The sequence below is a fragment of the Symphalangus syndactylus genome, chromosome Y (assembly GCF_028878055.3).
Source record: "Symphalangus syndactylus isolate Jambi chromosome Y, NHGRI_mSymSyn1-v2.1_pri, whole genome shotgun sequence".
In the NCBI taxonomy this organism is placed as follows: domain Eukaryota; kingdom Metazoa; phylum Chordata; class Mammalia; order Primates; family Hylobatidae; genus Symphalangus; species Symphalangus syndactylus.
The window spans coordinates 18,897,258-18,916,773 of record NC_072448.2 but is presented as its reverse complement, the minus strand read 5'-3'; the positions used below and the strand labels follow the sequence as shown (position 1 = coordinate 18,916,773).

The window sequence follows — 19,516 nt, the reverse complement described above, 5'->3', positions numbered from 1 at the left end:
TCTCTGTCTCCCCCTGCCTCTCTCTCTCAGTCTATGTATCTCTTGGGCTCTCTGGCTCCATTTCTCCACCTCCATCTCCATCTCTGTCTCCCTATGTCTATCTCTCCATACCACCCACCCCCACCCAGTGCTGTAACCCTTGGTGGAGCCTGCATCCCCCTCCCTGTGCTGGACATGTGTGGTCTGTGTGTGCCTCCATCATGCCTGGGCAGGTGTGGGCATGCTTGGGCACACCTGGGACCCCTGCGGGGTGGCAGTTCTCTAGTCGATGGCACTGCCCAGGAATCTCTGGCACCCACTCAACTGGGGAGCACATTCTCACAACCTTATCAGGCGGGCTGTCCTGTGAGGAGTCCTGAGTGCTACATTTTCAAAACATTTTGAAAATACTTGGCTACCCTAACAACGTGAGCAAAACATTTCTGTTACTGCCAAAAAGATAGAAAGACTCATTTCTGTGAGGGAAATATAGCCCTGGGGAGCCATCTTTTCTCTTGGGGTAGCCATGTGGCAGGCCCGGAGGCCACTGAAGGGTTTTCATGCAATATGTCCCTAAAGACCTTTCAGTGCCAGCCTTGTTTCTGGGCACAAACAGAGCCGGCGTTCCCCCCAGGCTCTGTGAGTTTTGTCCCCATCCTCACTTGTGTCATCTGCAGAGCAGGACATAGCAAGGGTCTCTGTGAAAAAATGTCTCTAGGCATGGGAATAGTAGGCCCCCAGGAGGGAGGAGGGTCCTCAGAACCCCTAACAGGGTCCAGGCCCTGCCCAAATGACCATGACCACTTCTGCTTGTGGGAGTCCCTGCTCCCTGGGGCAGGCCAGAGATGTAAGACTAACCCCCATCTTTCACTACAGCCAAGCAAGCCCAGGCCCTCTCTCCCAGCCGGCCAACCTCCTGTTCTTGCAGCCTGAGTATGCTGTAATCACTGCCTCTGTTTCCTCTCTTCCCCAACCCTGTCTTCTCCTGCTCCAGGCTTCTCCAGCTTTCAGAGGAAGCCCAGGAGGAAGGTAAGTGGGGTCCAAGGCCCCGGCCCACATGCCCCCTCCCCAGCCTTCCTGTTCCAGAAGACATAGTCCTCTCCCCCACCCTCTAAGGATTGCCTTGTGTGCGTGTGTCCCTGTCTAACCCTCTGCTACCTGCCCCCTGCCACCTGGAACCCTCAGCTTTTCCATGCTGCAGAAATCCATGAGGAAGGTATAAGTACACAGGATTTCTGGTCCCCATCTAGGTCTGGGCCTTGTTGGAGCCCACGTGGGAGTGGGGGAGTGGGTGGGGAAGCCGCAAGATAGCAGCTAGACAAGGGGCCTCTAAATGTGGCCATAATGTAACCCACTAGCCACAGCCAATGCTTGACCAGAGGGGGCACGGGTTCTCGAGGGTGGAACACCTTCCCCACAGCCCTCCAGGCAGCAGCAGGGCCAGGGACTCCCCAGGCAGGTATAGACTGGACCCCTTCTCAGCAAGGTGTCCACAGGCATGGGTCAGAGGGGATGCAGTGTGGCCAGAAGTAGGGATACTCTAGCACTCCAACTCAGGGCTGATAGCTGAGAGCCCATGGTGGCGTTGACCCCTGAGACTGGCCAGTCCCTAGCCACATCTTGTTACAGTACATGGTGAGGAGAGAGAAGGCGGCTGGGCGCAGAGCCCTGCAGCCTGGCACTGTCAGCTCCCTCTTAAGCATGTCCTTGCCAGCCACCCCCAGGCCCCCTCAAAGCCTTTAGCTGTGAGACCCTTGGGGTGCATGCAGCCTGGGGGCAGCTAAGAGGGCTGCAGTCCCATACCAGATCAGCAGAGCTGTCATTGGTGCCTAGTTCTGCCAGTACCCTCAGAGGGTTGAAAGAATCCCATCAGGGAAAGAATGAGTGAGTGGGCCCTCAGCTGTAGGGATGCAGGAAGTGGGGGTCCTGTGGACACCTCCCATGGCCTATCTGTGGCTCTGCCTCCCAGATCTACCTGCGTTGCCCTTATGGGCCCCTGCTGCCGCCTGCCCAGGCTACAACCTCATGCAAGAGACTTTGCACCTCAGCCAAAAGCATGGAAACCCTTGTGGGAGCACACTAAGACAGACAGGGGATGGGGGCTATCAAAGGAAGGCACAGCCACAGTGCCAAGCCTCCTCCACCAAGGGCAAGAGACAGAGCTCCTTGCCATCCTTTGAGGCTCAGTTTCCCCATCTGGGGTACTCACAGATGCTGACAGCAGGGTTTGGGGACATGGAACTGGGGTGGCGGCAGTGCCTGCACTAACTCTGACCCTGTCTTTTTGACTCCACGCATGCGCCCCACCCTCGGGCTCCAGTGGCAACGGGCCACTTTTCCACTAATCTCATACTGTTCTCTTTTGACTTCAGACCCATGGTTTTGCCTCTCATTCAGTGGCCTCATTGATCCATGAAGTTCATGAAGCAGGTACATGCATGACTTCAATGCCACATAGGCAAGTGTGGCCATGTGGGGAGTGCAGAACCCAAGAAGGAACAAGAGGGGCCCCGTAACTCCACACAGCCTGGCCTGCTCGCCCTGCAGCCTTGACCTTGACCTTGCCCTCCCCTCCTCTCTGTGCGGCCACTGCTCATACTGGTTCTCTCTTCCTACTGCCCTTTCTGCCCACCATGATGCTGCTTATGAAGAGGAAGTTCAAGAAGGTATGCCTGCACTCCCAAGCCTCTTGGCCAGAGTCCCCATCCTCCTTTCTGTCCTCTTTCACTTCCTCCCTCTTGCCCAACACTTGTGAGGTTTGCCACCAACAACTTATCGCTTTCTGGCCTCTGGGCTAGGGACAGGGTGAGGACCCTGGCTTAGGAAGGGCTGGTCAATGGAATGCAGACTTCACCTGGTCTCCCAGGCAAAGAGGATTCATTCTGTAGCTTGGGGACACAGGTCTTCCTGGCCACCAACAGGAAGATGGGACGTGAGGGTGGCCAGCCTTGAGTCCAAGGCAGAGCAGGCCTTGGGAGGATGGTGCTAGAGTCAACTGGGACCCTCTGGATCCACTGGAGTGGGGTGGGAAGAGCTCAGGAGGAGAGGCTTCCACCCTGCCCCAGTTAGAAAGCCAGAAAAAAGAAGGTAGGGAGGGGTGACATGAAAGGGACTGTAGAAGGGCAAGTGGAGTGAAGCAGAAAGGCAGGCTGAGGCCCAAGCTGGGAATGCTGGGGACCCGAAACAGCTGTGGGCCATGTGTGCAGATGCTCAGTCAGGTCCCAGCATCCCACCCAGTGCCTGGGCTCAAGACAGACACACCTGGTGTGAGGACGCCCCCTGGGTGAGCCTGGCCTCGCTGCCAGTGGGGCCGGCAGTAACCCTGGTTGGAGGTCAGAGATCTGCAGATTCATGTCAGGGGTCCCAGCTAGGGAGCACTTTTCACCTCCCCTCATTCAAGAGCCTGTGGGGCTGCGGGTTTCCTACCTGCTAGGACTGAGCTATTGCATGACTCCAGCCTCAGAGAGACCCCTGGACAAGAAGTGACATGCTAGGAGGGGGATGCGGCTCCAGCCATGCAGCAAGAAGGTGTCCAGGAGATGGCCTGTGGGGGTGACAGGGCCACCAGGTCACTCTGGAAGCAGCACTGAAGCCAGCGGACAGACAGATAGACAGCAGTGCAGAGTGGGGCAGGAGCAGAGGAGACAGGGCTGCCAGGAGAGCTTTGCCACTTGGCTGTGTGGTCGCACCCCACAGACACTTAGCCTCCCACCAGAACTTGCCCTCCTTTCTGGCTGGCCTTCCCACCCCAAGGGGTTCCTCCTCCAGCCAGGCACTGCATCCAGCAAATCCGCTGTCAGGGAGGCCGGGGCCTGCATCCAATTCATCGTCCTCACCACGCCATTCCTCTGGGCTGTTGGCCAGACTGTGGCACTCAGGATATCCCACTGCTCACTCCCCATGCACATTCACCCATCCAGGTATCTGGAACAGGCAAACTCAGGCCTGCAGGCAAAACCAAGAGTGCCGGCAGGCTTTCTGTGGTATGCAGCAGGGCCCCCAGGCAACGGAGGGATCTGCCAGCAAGGACACTCAAGGGCCAGTGCACCCCGGGCTGGGCACTGGTAAGGCAGGACACCCACCCACAGCCCCAGGGACAAGCCTGCTCGCCTCAGACAAGTGCAGAGGAGGGCACTGGTTCAGACTTGGAGGGCTGAGGGCATCGCATGTCAATGGCCTTGTTGCCACCTAAGGCCCAGAGCAGGGACTGAAGTGACAGGATGGGCAGGTACCTCTAGGCCAACCGAAGATCCCCCTCCTGGGCCCTAGCTGGGCCAGGACCACCAGGTCCACCCCAGGGTCCAGGAGCAGAGTGTAACCTAAAGGAAGCCACCACTTATGAGGGTGGCCAGGGCAGGCCAGGCAGGCCCAAGAGGTGGCCAGGGAGAGGTATCATGGGGGTCCCAGAGGGGCCTATCTGAGTCTCAGGAGAGCAGCCATGTGGTAGTCAGAGGGCAGGCCCTGGGGAGGTCAGGGGTGAGCTCACCTGGGCTCCGGGCCTGTGTATGGCAGCTGTGGTGGACATTCTGGACTCAGGTAGGTGCTCCTAGGGCTGAGACCAGCAAGGAGTTAGACATCACGTTGCTGGCAGAGGCTCCTGATGCCTGAGGGCCTATAGTCCTTCTATGATCTGATGAGTTCCACCCAGTAACATAGACTTTACAGGCAGGGGTCATGCTCTGGGAAGCACCAAGCAATGGGGCTGCACCCACCCTGGCTGCAATGTCCTCTTGGTGGAGAACATCTCACATTCCAAGAGTGGCCCTGCCAGACACAAGAAAACAGACCATGGGGACAGATGAGTCCCAGTGCCCTAAGTCCCCTACCTTGCCCCACGAGGTTCCCATGCCCCCACCTACTCTCCACCAGATCTTCAGGGTAGGGGCTCCACTGGGCACTCAGCCCCTCCTACCCGGTCCCCAAGCATCAATTCCCTGGCTCAAGCTCTGGGCACTTTTAGGGCTCCATAGACACACCCTGGGTAAAGAAGGTCCAAGTGAAATGGGCCCCTTGCCCGCCATCTGCCCCATACCCACTGCTCCCCGACAGCTGCACTGGATGTTCTCTTGCATGTGTGCTTCTGCTTTTTACCACCTTGAAGACACCACAGGGGAGGATGTGGAAAGTAAGGGCCCGACCCTGTTGCTGGAGGTGCAGGACCCTGACTCTGGCTGATATGAGGAAAAGAGCACTGTCTGTAGTCTCTGGCTGCCCTGCTTCCCGCTCACTCTGTCCTCTGTCTCTTCCCCTGACATGGGGGCCTTGGAAGTCCAGCCCTTGCTGCTCCACATGGTGCTGCTGGGGTCGGGCTGCTAGGGCCTCACAGGTGCCACAGCTCTGAGGTTCTGCCACACAGCAAAGGGGTAGGTAGCAGGACAAACCAGCAGTGCCACAGCCTGGGCAGGGCGTGCCCCCTCTCCCCTTTCTCTGGAGCCTCTTCCTTCCCAATCTTCTTTCCAAGCCCCTATCTGCTTTCCTCTCTCTCCTCCCTTCCCAGCCTTCAAGGAAGCTGCCTGTCTCACTTCTATTTCTTCCCTTCCTCTTCCTCACCCTCCCTCCTGGCTCCAGGCCCTGTGCTCCTCCCCTTCAAACCCTTCCAAAGGGGCTTTTGGAGGCCTAGAGCAGAAACTGGACTGTCTTATTTCTGGGGAGTAGGGGTACACCCAGCTGAAAAGGAGGGCAGCCTTCAGCAGCGGGAACCAAAGGCCCCTGGCCTCGCAGTCTCACACGAGCTTTTTCTCTCCCTCTCCCCACGCTGATGGTGTGCTGACCAAAAGAGAGGCCAAGACCCCAGTGAGGTGGGGTCCTGGCAGACCTGGTGCTGAGTGTGTTCCATGGTGGGGGTAGAGGAGCGAGCCAGCCAGGGCCAGCTGCATGGAGCCTGCACTCAGAGAGATGCCCAGAGGGATGCTCAGGGTGCAAGGTGGGAGGGATGAGGCTCACCTGGAAGATGTGCTTGGGAGTCCCAGAACAGTGTGATTTTGCCCAAGGTCATGTGGTGCAAACAAAGAGTGCTTCCTGCAGGAGGAGGCTACAGACAAAGAAAGGAGGGGGGGGGGTGGGAGAGAGTGGAGGAAGGAAGGCAGGGTGCAGGGAGTCGGGCCACCACAACACCCCACGGACTTTGGGGGACTGCACCATGCCCCACCATACTTTGAGGACTCCCAGAGCCCTAGATGTGAAAATCGACAGGGAAGTGAGTCAGGAAGTGGGAGAAAGGTGGGGGACTCACCCCAAAAACTCACTGCAGAATGACATCCTGACCATGTCTAAAATAGCTTGCTGTGCAGGGGTCCCTGTTCTCCTTTGGGGAAGAATTCAGACTCTTGTCCTCAACCTACCTGCTTATCAGCACTACATGGATTTGTCTTTTTAATGCAGCTCTTGTGAATTTTCTGCTTTTGATCAGTACTCAGAAGCCACAGCACTCACTATATGATTCATCTCTTGAGTGCCTTTGCCATCATTTTGCTCTGCACGAGATGCAGTCTTAGAGCATCTTAGCACACACTCACTGTTGGCTCCCACGTGGGGAGCATTGCAGAGTCTCAGAAGAAGAGTGAGAACATCTAAATGGTATAGCTGGCATATTTCCATCCTTTGCATTTATTTTTCAGTGATTTTAAGTAAAGTATTGCTGGAACATGAGATACTTTCTCATTTCAGAGAAAGTGTTTGTTTTCTCATTAAGAAAGTAAAACACCTCATGAAAGAACATTTGGAAATATATAAAAGTCAAATGAAGAAAAACATTGTTTGTAATTCTCCCACCCAGCCAGCCAGACCGTGGAAAAGAGCAGAAAAACTAAAAAGCCTTTTTTCTTCCGTTTTTGCATACATATGGCTTGGAAAAAAAGATTTAAACTGAGCACTATTTTTCAAACATCATACAGTCTATACAGCCTTGAATTCTGCTTTTTTAAAATTTAGCATTATTCATAAGTATTTTCCATGTTTTTACCCAGTCTTCTTAAATAATTTGAATGGCCACATAATATTCCATCAAATGGAAAAAAACATAGCTTTCCTAACCATTCCCCTATTGCAGGCTTTCCCCAATATTTTACTATCATAAATAATGCTGGTTGGAAAGCGTTTTCCATCTTTAGGGGTATTTCCCATAACTAGAATTACTGTGTGAAAGAGGATGAATGATCTTAAGGCTGTGATGTCCACGGCCAAATTGCTTCCCACAAGGCCTTCCCACAAGGCCTGGCCAACAATACATGGGTCTGTGTCCCACACTCTCCTCACCCAAGAAGAGAAATGTGCTTTGATGTCACAGCCTCTGATGAATTAGAAACGGCACCTCATGGTTGTTTGGCTTTGTGCCCAACAGTCAGGGGCCAACATTTCCCTGTGTTTGTAGATGGGTCATCTCTTCTCTCAGAACTCGTAGCTATGGCCATTGCTCATTTGTCTCATGGTGGAGGCGTCTCTGTGTTTTCTTAGTCAACAGTTTGGCTAAGGATATAAGTCTTCTCTGTATTTGCTGAAAATATATTTTGAGTGTTCTTTGGTCTTTATATATTTTTTCATATTCATAAGTTTTCAATTTATGTGGCATCATCTGGCCTTCCTCCCCTTAGAGCCACCTTCTGCTGTTTCTGAGCTTAGGAAACCCTTTCCTGCTCCAGTTTTTGATTGATATGTTGTAAAAAAAAAAAAAAAAAAAAGTGTTGTTTTAACTCCTTACTGCATCTGGAATGTATTGGTGAGAGGAGGAGATCACACACCCAACTGGAGAGGGGTCCTCATTTCCCCTTCAGATTGCTTTCTTCCCAACCACGACTCCTCTTTCCTTTGGGCCCTCAGAGAGAAAGATAAAAGAGGGACTAAGGAAAAAGAGGGGCTGGGGAAAGGCACAGGCTCTCAGTGGCTGTTCCTCTGTTCCTGTCCAGGGAGGCAACCTCGCCATAGCTTCTCACATGTCCTGGCTGCATTCGTTTTTCTGTTTGAGAAGGAAATGGAGGTACCCTCTCTGGTAGCTAGGGTGCAGCGACACTTGCAACGGCCAGAAGCCAAAAGACACACAGCAGCACTGGAAGCTGAGGCCTTCTTGATGGGGCTCAAGCCACTCTCAGGATGGTGGGCTACAAACCTCAGAAGCATAAAGCTGGGGCAGACGTGCCGCTAGGCAGGGCATCCTTAGCTGGAGGCCAGAGCAGGAGGGCACCAGGGTCAGTAGGAGCCAGGCAGAGAAAGGCACCAGCTGACACTCCTGGGTGTCTGCTAACCAGCCTCTCTGTCTGCTCTGGAGACTCACAGCTCCTAAGATCCCAGAAAAGGAGAAAGTAGACTTCCATGTAAGTTTATAGGACTCTGGTCAACATGGCCACAATTTCCCCACAACCCAAATTTGAGCTCCAGGCCAGGCCACAGAAGGTCACTTACTCCCAAGTACCCAGAGATAGGGCCCCCTGGTCTGGATAACTCTACCATAACCTATTCCTGGACCAGAGAAAACCCATTTAAAACCAAACATCTCTCTTCCCTTTTCCTCCATCTGTCTTCTATCCATCCATCCACCCACCCACATAAACAACCAGCCATTCACCTACCCATCAATACACTCAGCCCCCACCCACTCATTCACCCAACTATCTTTCCCTCAATTCATCCATCCACCTACCCTCCAACCCATGCACCCATGCACCTCCCAACTATTGATCTCTCCATCCATTCACTTAGCAATCCACTCACCTGTTCACTATTCTATTCATCCATCCATCCATTATCCACTCACCTATGCAATCACCCATCCACCCACTCACTCATCCACCGATTCATCCATCCATCTGTCGATCCTTACTTCCATCCATCCAACCAGCCATGGGTCCACTCACCCATTCATCAATCCACCACCCACTCAATCACCCATCCATAAACTCACCCACCTATCCACCCACTCTTCTATCAATTCATCCATCCATCCATCCATCCATCCATCCATCCATCCATCCATCCATCCAACCATCCATCCATCCATGCATCCCCCATTTCTCCAATCATCCATCCATCCACCCACTCATTTGTCTCCATCCTGTGTCACTCATCCACCCATCCATGGGTTCATCTGTTCACACACCCATCTATTTATCCAACAAATTTCTCTTGCTCAGCAGTCTTCTCTCTGTCAGGCCCATTCAGGGCATCTTTGAGGTTGATGTCAGAACCAAGTCAGAGCCAGTCCATCCCAATGATGCTAAGGACCTTATGGCTGGGCACCATCCCTGCAATGTGGCTCTGGAATCAGTTCACTCTCGTGCCCTATGAGGATAGCAGCCATGGCAATGTGAAGAAGGCAAAGCATTCCTTGCCACTTGCCATTTTCATTGTGGCCAAGGGAGATGGGGCTTCTTTGCTGGAGCAAAGGAAGGTGCCTTTTCCTGCAAGGCAGACCAGGCAGGGCAGAGGTTGGAGAGAGGGGTGGGGCTGATGCCCACTGCCCCTGCCCACAGGAAATCCAGAAGAAGTGTCAGAACAAAGACCTAATGGAGCTCCAGGCCCTCAGTGACAGACACTTTGAGGCTCGGCAGAAGGAGGAAGAGGGGCTGATTGCTTTCAAGGAGAGAATTGTGATGGGGCAGTTCAGGTTGCAGCAGGGACTGGGGGGACCATGGGAGGAGCTGGAGACAAGGCTGAGCAGACCCCCTTCTCTGGCCACAGACAAAGCACCATGCAGAGAGAGCAGAGCAGCAGAGGATTCATGCAGAGGAGAGGGAATGCCAGAACAGACTGGCAGTGAGGAGTGCACCATCCCCATCCCTGCCTCATCAGCAAATGAGACCCAGGCCCAGGGAAATGCAGGGGGCTGAGACCTTCCTCCTCCTGGGTTTCCCATTGAAATTGGCCAGTGATCAGAGATAATGACTAAGGCCTCCACACCCTGCAGAAACCTGCAGAAACCCACACCCTGGTGCAAGAGAATCAATCCAGACCAAGAACTGGAGCTTCCTTCCAGACAGTTCTAAGCCAAGGGTGGGTCCCTAAAGCCTGCCCAGGAAGCACAGCACTCCCTCCATCCCTCAGCATCTTGGGGACAGGGTGTCCACTGGAGGAAAAGGCCAGAAGGGTGTAGGAGGACACCATGAGGAGGGCAGAGGACAATCTGAAGAAGAGTAAGGCTCCGTCTTCCATGGGAGCCAACTACAGCAGCTATCTGGCCAAGATGAATACTGCTGCTGGAAGCATGGTGGCAGCCTTCAGTGAGGGCTGCACCCAGTGACCTCCAGAGACCAGGCCCCTCTCTTTGGGCCTGTACCCTACAGGCTGACCAGAAGAGAAACAAGATGCACATAGCCTTCAAAATGATGAAGAAGATTCTCTCTGAAAGATGCAAGCCCTCTCTTTGGGCCTGACCCCTACAGGCTGACCGGAAGAAAGGCAAGAAGCAGACAGTCCACAAACTGAAGATTCTCACTGAGCGATGCAGGCGCTCAAGATCAACCGCCTCAGTGAAGCAAACTGAGGTGAGGGGTAGGTGTTGCAGGACTCAGCCGTGGGGTGTAGCCCTGCAGGACCTGGCAACTGCTACCCAGGCTACCAAGGCCCCTGTTCATCAGTGGCTGGAAGAGGACATCGGGGCCTGGCCCTACCTTTGGGGCTTATTTAATGAAGCCTCACCACATCCTCTGCCCTAGAGACAAGGCTGAAGGGAAGTGGAGTTGGGAAAGAGGTGTCCACAGCCCTCACCTACACCCTCGCTCAATCATGCTCCATGCCCCCGTCCCCACATCCTGCTGCAGGCTGAAGGTAAGTGTGCAGATCCGAGCTGCTGTGTGTGGCAGCCCAGTCCAGTACAGGCCAGTGAGAGTACATCCAGGCACGAGCCAGAGGGCCAAAGGACAGTGTCCCTCTGCACAAGCAGCCAGGAGGCAGTAAGGGAGCCAAGGAGCCCTTGTGGGATCCCAGCAGCCCCACCCACCCTGCCATGGAGATTTGTGTTGTTCACAGATCACCAAGCTCAGGAGCTGCTTCGACCAGGCCCAGAAGCAGTGAGTAGCCCTGCTGCCCTTGCTCAATGCTGCACACAGGAGCCCTCAGGACTGGCTGCTGTAGATAATCCCTAACAAGGGCTGGTGGTGGCTGGCCTCAGTAGGACAGAAATGAGACTAATTTGGTCAGGTAACTCGGGACAGCATGTGCAGGCTTGTGGCCGGTGACCCGGAGCCTCCTCCTTCTTCTGCACCCAGGAGAGCCCTAGGGGATGGCAGAGTTAGGATGAGGGAGCCCAGTGGGACTCGCCCATCATGCCCTCACCCTGGGTATGGCACTGGCTGCAGGGCAAAGGCAGCCAGGGGACCTCCAGATGGGGCTTTCAGGGTGGCCTTTGGTGTGGCCAACCTGGGCCCCAGGTTATCCATCAAGTGTCCCACACTCCAAGGGACTTAGGACAGGAAATTAAGCAGCCACGGCTTCATCACCAGCCCCTCTGTGATGCTGGCCAAAATTATGGACTCCTCAGGAGGATGATGCCTCTTCCATAGAATCCTGCCCCTGCAGGCTGTGGAATCCCTTGGCATAGCTACTCGATCACCTGCATGGGGCTGCACCCAGGGTGCTCCCAGTGACACCATGCTGGGGATCCTGTCACCGAGCCTAGCTGTGCAGCCAGTTCCATTTCCCCAAGGATCATTGTGTTTCAGGGCTGCTTGGAGTTTCGATGTTTTCTGGGATTCTTCTCCCACTTCCTGTGGACCTGCCTTCCCTGTGGCACCCAGGGCAGTCTCCTCTATGGTGCACGTGACCTCACAGCCTCCCTGTTGTGCCATCAGGGATCCTTGCAGGCCCCTCTGAGAGCAGGCAGTCGGTGTGGTGTGCACGTGCCTGTGTGTGTGTACATTTGCTGACGGTGCTCAGGATCATGTGGGAGAGGATGGCCTTTGCCAGCCATGTGTCCTGCTAAGCAGCCACATCTGAAAGGGGCTGGCCTGGCAGGCCCAAGCGCTCCTGTCCCTCACCTGCCTCCATCCTTCACCTGCACTCAGCTCCTCCTGACTCATGGCCATGTGAAGGCCTCAGACAATTGGGGCAGGATCCTGGGACTGCCTCCCCTCAGACACCACTGCCTGGAGGCTCATGAGCTCTTTTGAGGCCAAGCTTCTGGGAGGATTATCATTATCTGCCAAACAGTCTTCCCCAGCTGGGGGATCTATCTGCAGTGGTACCTCAGAAAAGGAAGGGAGGACAGAGGGAGAGTGTCCTGGGCTCACATGCCAGCCCCCTCACCACACTAAGGACCCAGGCCCACCAGGCACAGGTGAGTGTGCACTGCCAGGACTGAAGCTGGGTGTGTACCCTGAGAGCAGTCTGGCATTGGGCTGACAGTCCTCCCAGGGTACCAGGGTACGGGAGTGGGAGGGGTATGACCAGAGGCCCTGACCCTCAAGTGCCACTTGCTTCCCATTTGCAGCAGCAAGAACGCTGGGTCCCTGGCCAAGGGCAAAGTGAGTGGGCACTGGAAGTAGAGAGGCCAGAAAGGCTCCTCAAGTCAGAGACCCTCCACCACTCATGGGACTCTGCATTCTCCAGCCCCCACAATTCTGTCAGGGGCTCCCTGACAATACTGGGGATGGAGAGGCCATCCTGGAGCACTGCCCCAGTCTCTGTCTTTGCTGCCTCCATCCCCTGGTGCCTGTGAATAAAACCTCAAACCCCCTTTCACAGTATGCACTTGCTTCTGCCTGTGGGCCCCAGGGGACAAGGGGTGAGGGAGGGTAGGGGCTGCCCAAGGGCAGAGCATCCCGGCCACCTGTGGGCCAGCTGAGGAGAGGACTGGCCAGCATGTGCCACCTGCTGCTACTGCCAGGGCAGTGCCCAGATGCCCACCAGACACAGCCCATGGCTTTTCCCTCTAAAACTCGAGTTTCATCCCCACCGGAGCCTATAGGACTTCTCTGCGCTCTACTTCCCTGGGGTCTTCATGCAGGAGGGATCTGCAGGCCTCACCCCCAGGCACAGATCCCGTCTGTCAGCAACAGCTCTCAATCCATTGGGGGCAGACAAATGGTGGAGCCATGAGGGATGCCCCCCTGGCCCTCCTCAGGGAAGAGCAGTGCAGGAGACCACACTCCCAGCAGACAGCAGGCAGGCCAGACACAGATGGCCTTTTCTTGAATACAGGAGAGCAGAGCACACATGGGTCATAAATCTGAAAATCCTGACCAGAGAGAATTATGGAAAATATAAATCACATAAATTGGATCAAGACACAGACACCTGTACAGCAAAATATTCATGGAGGAAAGTTTGGAGTCCAGAAGGGCCCCAGAAAGACTTAGGGCCGAGTGGCCACATCTGGGAGTTCTGCTGCTGCAGTTGGCAGGAAAATGGGGGGGTGGTAGCGCAGCCCCCCTCAGTCTACGATGGGGATGGGGACAAGGCCAGGAACCAGAAGACAAAAGAGAACTTCCAGATGGCATCACACACGTGTGCAGACCTTGCAACCCACACAGACACACACATACATGCAGAAACATCATCTCAGGTGTGTGTCCTCACAACACACAAACACATACACACACAGAAACATCATCCCAGGTGTGTGACCCCACAACACACACACAGCAACATGATCCTAGGTGTGTGAGACCCACAACACACACACACACACAAACATCATCTCAGGTGTGTGACTGCAGAATACATACACACAGACATCATCTCAGATGTGTCACCCCAGATCACACACACACACACACACACAAATATCATCTCAGTTGTGTGACCCCAGTACACACACAAACATGCACAGAAACATCCCAGATGCATGACACACAACAACACACACACACACACAGACACACACACAGAAACATCATCCGAGGTATATGACCCCAAAACACACACACACAGAAACATCATCCCAGGCAAGTGACCACACAATTTACACACACACACACACACACACACACACAGAAACATCTGTTAAAGTTTTTCGTCTAATATACTCTTCATGTGCTACTTCTTAGAGGTCAGTCTTTCACCTATGATGTGTTCACCGGCTAATCATTTAATGGAAATGTGCTAGCTTGTGTATTGTGAATTCAGTTACTACCTAACTTCATGAATCATCTAATATAAAATGTGAAAATGAAAATGGAAGTTTTCCATTTCCTCCATATTATTATGATTCAGGCTTGAGTCAGAATTTTAATTTGTTCTGCTTAAACTTCTTTGCTGTGAACTGTTACTTTTGTGTCTTCCTTTTTTCTGTTCAGTCTGAAATCTTAAGTCTTCTCCTTCTCAAGATTATTCTATTCCATCCTACTGCTCACCTCATGTGGCTTAGTTCTAAGTTGTCTCAAATAATTTCAAATCCTGCACTAAGGATCCTGGGTTAAGGTGTAAACTTCCCTGTACAATCTTAATGATAAATATGCAGCCCCCTTGTGTTTCACAACTCTGCATTTCTGTGATATCCGGACTCTTCCGCGTCTACTGTTGAAGACTTACTTTCCTTTTTAAATAGTATTTAAGCCCAGTGACCGCTTTTCTGATAAATGCTCTTGTAGTTCTTAGTATCCTCACATAACCAGTAAGAATGCCTTGCATGTAAGCATTACCAAAGTCACAGAAACTGTATAACCAGGCAAAGTGGCTCACACTGGAGCCAGTGTGGAAGGCTGAGGCAAACGGACTACTTGAGCCAGGGCTTTAAACCAGCTATGACAATGTAGTCAGATGCTGTCTCTACAAAAATATAGACCAAAAAAACATACAATTGGATAGGTGTGGGGGTGCATACCACTAGTCACAGCAATTCAGGAGACTGAAACAGAAGGAGTGCTCAGGAATTTGAGGCTGCATTGAGTCATCATCTCACCAATGCACTCTGCCCTGGTGAAAGCAAGATTCCAAACTGACAAAGAAACTGAACATGCAATTTTTAGATTGGAACACCAGGGGTCCAATACAAAGGAACCTAGGAAATGGAGGATTTGATTAGGTTAAGAAGCTTATCATCAAAGAATACTGCCAAGAACTTTAAGAAAAATCAAGAAGAATTCTGTAGCAAACAAAGCATTAAATGGATTGATTGCCTCACCTTAATCACTTCTTTGATCTGCAATTAGAAGGTCAAGTATTTCTTCACCATGAATCTGAAATTCACCTAGTGAGATAGAAATTATAATAAAAGCTATTGATCAATAAATTTGTCCATGTATGCGACAATTCTAGTATGTTTCTCAATCTTAAAGTTAAGCATTCAGGTAAATAGCTCATTTTCAGTCATACAAAAACTACTGTCTTGCTCTCAGGTAGCATTTACCTTGACCTTCCATCTCACTATTGCTTCTTGCCACAGTTGAAGGAGCAGATTTTTTAGGAGGAGGACTTCTAGTTCTTGAAAATGGACCACTTTTAACTTCAAATGTTCCCCTAGAGGAACTCACATTGAAATTGAGCGTATGCACCCTCATCTGTGTTTTCAAACAAAATCTTTTTAGTTGAGACACATCCCTTTTTCTTAAAATGCTGACTTTTAGATGTTTAGAAACCTTTCCTACATATTGTAAACTTAAAATTGCACATTTCTCTAAACTTATAAAATTTAGTATTTCTATATAAAATTAGTGTAATTCAAGCAATAAAAGTCCATTTAGAAAATCTACAAAAATAATCAGGAATCATTATATATCGGTGTGAGAGACAGATGTGGGATAAGTGCAGAGTGAAGAGAGAGGAGAATATCTAATTATAATCTAGCTCAAGAAAACATATTAGGAGATCAATGATAATTAGCTGCTCATATCATTCTGGAATGAAGAAAGTTTCATCAAAACATACCAGAATGTTAAACCAAATTCCACAAGAAGGAACTCAAATAATTACAGAATCAAAAAGTGACACCTCAGAAAATATATTATCTGTAAAATATGTTAAAAGAATTTAGAATTCCTACAGTGCCTTTCTGAAATAGTAACTTTCTGTTTAGGCTATGCTCAATTTTAATAATCTTTAAGAATTACATTTTAAATAATGAAAAAATTTTCTTTATCTACAAAAAATGTAGATATAGTCCAATTCACTGATGGTGTCACAGGTATTAACAGGGACATTCTCATACATGACAGAGTATTATTAAACTTCACTCTCAAGAGAAAAATGACACAAAGTTATCCTAGAATGGAACATACAGTGCAATTTCAACCTGAAAAAACATCTCCAGTGAATTACACATCTAGTTGTTCAAACTCCAAATGACATGTTAGGTTTTTGAAGCCTGTTTAATAGATAATACAATTTAACCAATAGGTATATTTTTAATGCATTTTTTAAGTAAAAATTGACCCCACATTTCTATCAAGCAAATCCCTCATAAATACCATTTTCAGTGACTCATCCTCCAGCAAGGAAAGTTTCATACTTATTTGTGAAGCAGTGCTTTTTAGACTTCTCCTGAGTCACAGGCTGTTTGGAGAAATTAAAGTTCTACATTCCTTAAATGAAAGATTCTGTATGGCAGTCCAATGTGCATGTTCTCCATATCAGATGAAAAAGGAATAGGTTGTATATGTGTGTGCATGTATATTCACAGAAAAACAAATATTCTTAAATCAATCCTAAAACACTGAGTTACTAATGTTCTCTTGGAAGGCTTTTATGATTTCATCGTATTTTGACAACGCAAATTTTATGAACTTCAGGGCCCCAAATTAAAAAACTCTAAAGTATCATGAATGGGAATGAGTTCTGCAGAAATCCTGTTAAGTACAGACAATCAGCATTCATAAACTCAATTCAGTTTGAAATTTGTATTATTTCAATGCAAGGTAACTAAGTTTTTAAAATAATTTTAGATATAAATCCAATCATTCTTATAATACTTGTTTAGTACTTACAAATCACTTTGCTCATTAACAAGAATTTACTTTTCATAGGAAGTAAATATAATTTAGAAATTTCTACATCTTCAAACACTGTCTTTCATTACTATGGTCATCTTTATATGTTAAAATACTACCCTAGTGTCCTCCATCTGAGGGATGCTGTCCTATTGCTCCTCCACGACTTCATTTTTCAATCTTAGACTTCCTAAAGTCTTCTGTGTCTTGAAGGAGATAGTGTTCTCCACGTACCACCACTTTGAAAAGATAATTTGTTGGCTGCTTCTACTTTGATTGCTTTTCCATACAAAAACTAAAAGTATTAAGTATACTATCAATAAAATTGTTACATTTAAACTAACATTTTACAAACATTTTTTTCAACAACTATATATCAGTTCTAGACGTTTTCTTTTAAACAAACATTTTTCTTTCTTTTTTTTTTCCTGAAATGACCACGTTGTTCACAAGGTGAAACTTGAGACATTTACTGAGTATATGACTTCCATGAAGGAATACAGACAAATTCTAACATTCAAATTTCTTAAAAGGCCTCCAGTATTAAAAAATAACACCTCAGGAAAAATTAACCTATCACAAATACTGTGAGACAGTGTAGCACATCCGTTCTTTACAATACATAGTTTACTTCATCTTTGCATCCACAACACTTATTTAAAAATGCCTCAGTGTCTCAAGTGTATATGAAACAATGTCTCCTTAGAAAAGTAAGGTTATTAGCTGGGCACAGTGGCTCACACCTGTAATGCTAACACTTTGGGAGGCAGAGGCAGGTGGTTCATGTGATCAGGAGATCAAGACCATCCTGGCTAACATGGTGAAATCCTGTTTCTACTAAAAATACAGAAAAAAAAAAGAAAAATTAGGCATAATGGTGGGTGCCCATAGTCCCAGCTTCTAGGGGAGGCTGAGGCAGGAAAATGTCATGAACTTGCGAGGCAGAGCTTCCAGTGAGCCAAGATCACGCCACTGCATTCCAGCCTGGGCGATAGAGTGAGACTCCATATTAATAATAATAATAATAATAATAATAATAATAATAATAATATAATAATGTTATTTATGAAAAGTGATTAGTCACAATATTGATTTTGTATTGTTTCTTGTTTATTTTGCTCATAGTTACATACAATGTCTCTGTATGATTTAAAATTCTACATTTACTCTACTACTGTTTCATTAAATGAGATCTGTGATTGGTCTCCTTCATGTTTTCTACCTTATTCATTTCTTATTGGCCTTAGACATGTCCCTAAAAACAACTGTTAGTGGAGTACTGCATGTTATTTCTCAGAAATGCTTAAATGTCCTACTTAAAATCACAATAACTTTCTTCAGTTTAATCTTTTCTATAGGCCAAAGTAGGGTTTGAAAACAGTTCTGGTACGAACTCTATTTAAAAATTACATGGCTTTTGTTAATAGGTAGAAGACCTTAAATCCTTTCCCAGATCTCTTGCAGACACATAGCCGATTTTTCCTACCTTGTGACTTCTGTTGTTATTTCTAGTCCTAAAATATTTTCCCCAGATTTGCATATGCGTGCTTGCTTCCTAGTATTTTGAGGTTAGTCAAAATTTCTTAAACAGTTCATTCCCCCTGAAAACTCTAAATACCTCCTTTATTTCCTTTCTTAATAGTTATGTGCATATAACATATATATTTATTTTTATACAATAAAATATGTGAGATGAAGTAATTTAGAAATCATATCTACACAAATTACCTGCTTTCTGCTTGAAAACTAGTGGAAAAAATTATTATAGATTACTATACATAAGTCAAAATTACCTCCAGTCCTGACATGATGCCATGAACCAAAAATAACTCATGTTCCACCACACCTTCAGATACAAAAGCATAAAAATGAATAAAAATGCACTCTCTGCTATGTACTAGGCAGTGTTCTAGAGGTAACAGAAATAAAAGCAACTAGGAAAATTTATGCACTAAAGACAATTTAACAATCGAGATATGATATACATGGTACAGGCAGTACAAAAATACCTTCTATATATGATGAGGAAGAAACTATAAAATCTAAGTTGTTCTTGAAGAATAAATTGTTATTTCTGAGACATTTACAGAGAACTGTAATGCTCACGACATCCAGGAAAGCATATTAATGATAGCATGATGGGTAACAGAAACTATAATCAGATCGTGATAATGTTATAAAACACAAAAAGTTGCAAAACGTCCAGAATGGAATGATCTTGACTGCAATGTAAAGGAATTCAGTAGTTAATAAAATTACAAAAAAGTTTAAAGCTGTAATAAACACAGAATCTCTTGAATTTAAGACTCAGAGGACAAGAAACAACTGATTGGATCAAAACAAGTTCTCCAACAGACTGGGAAAACCAGTAATTACACATGCATGTTACATAAACCATTCTGATGACTAAAGACATTCTTAGGAGAAAAGCGCAACAATGGGGCAAAAATGTCGGTTACTTGTTCTGTTATCCAACTTCAATGTCCTCATATTATTTTCTATTTTCAACTTGGTAACACTTCCTTAAATGAAAAGCTCTTCATTAAATATACTTTCTCTAGAAACTATTTTCAGAGAGTGAGAAATAATGTTTCCATCCTGTAACTCTGTCTAGGTGTCTTCTATAGAACATTTCTTCCTGTAAGTCAGTCTAGGTGTCTATCCACAGTGTGTGCATGCTACGGAAT

At 48.5% G+C, this 19,516-nt stretch overlaps 2 pseudogenes; both read left to right on the top strand.

Moving 5' to 3' along the window:
- Nucleotides 1–19,516, top strand: part of LOC129476708 (uncharacterized) — a 99,624-nt pseudogene that overhangs the window by 56,463 nt on the left and 23,645 nt on the right.
- Nucleotides 269–10,340, top strand: LOC129476709 (troponin T, fast skeletal muscle-like; annotated as a pseudogene).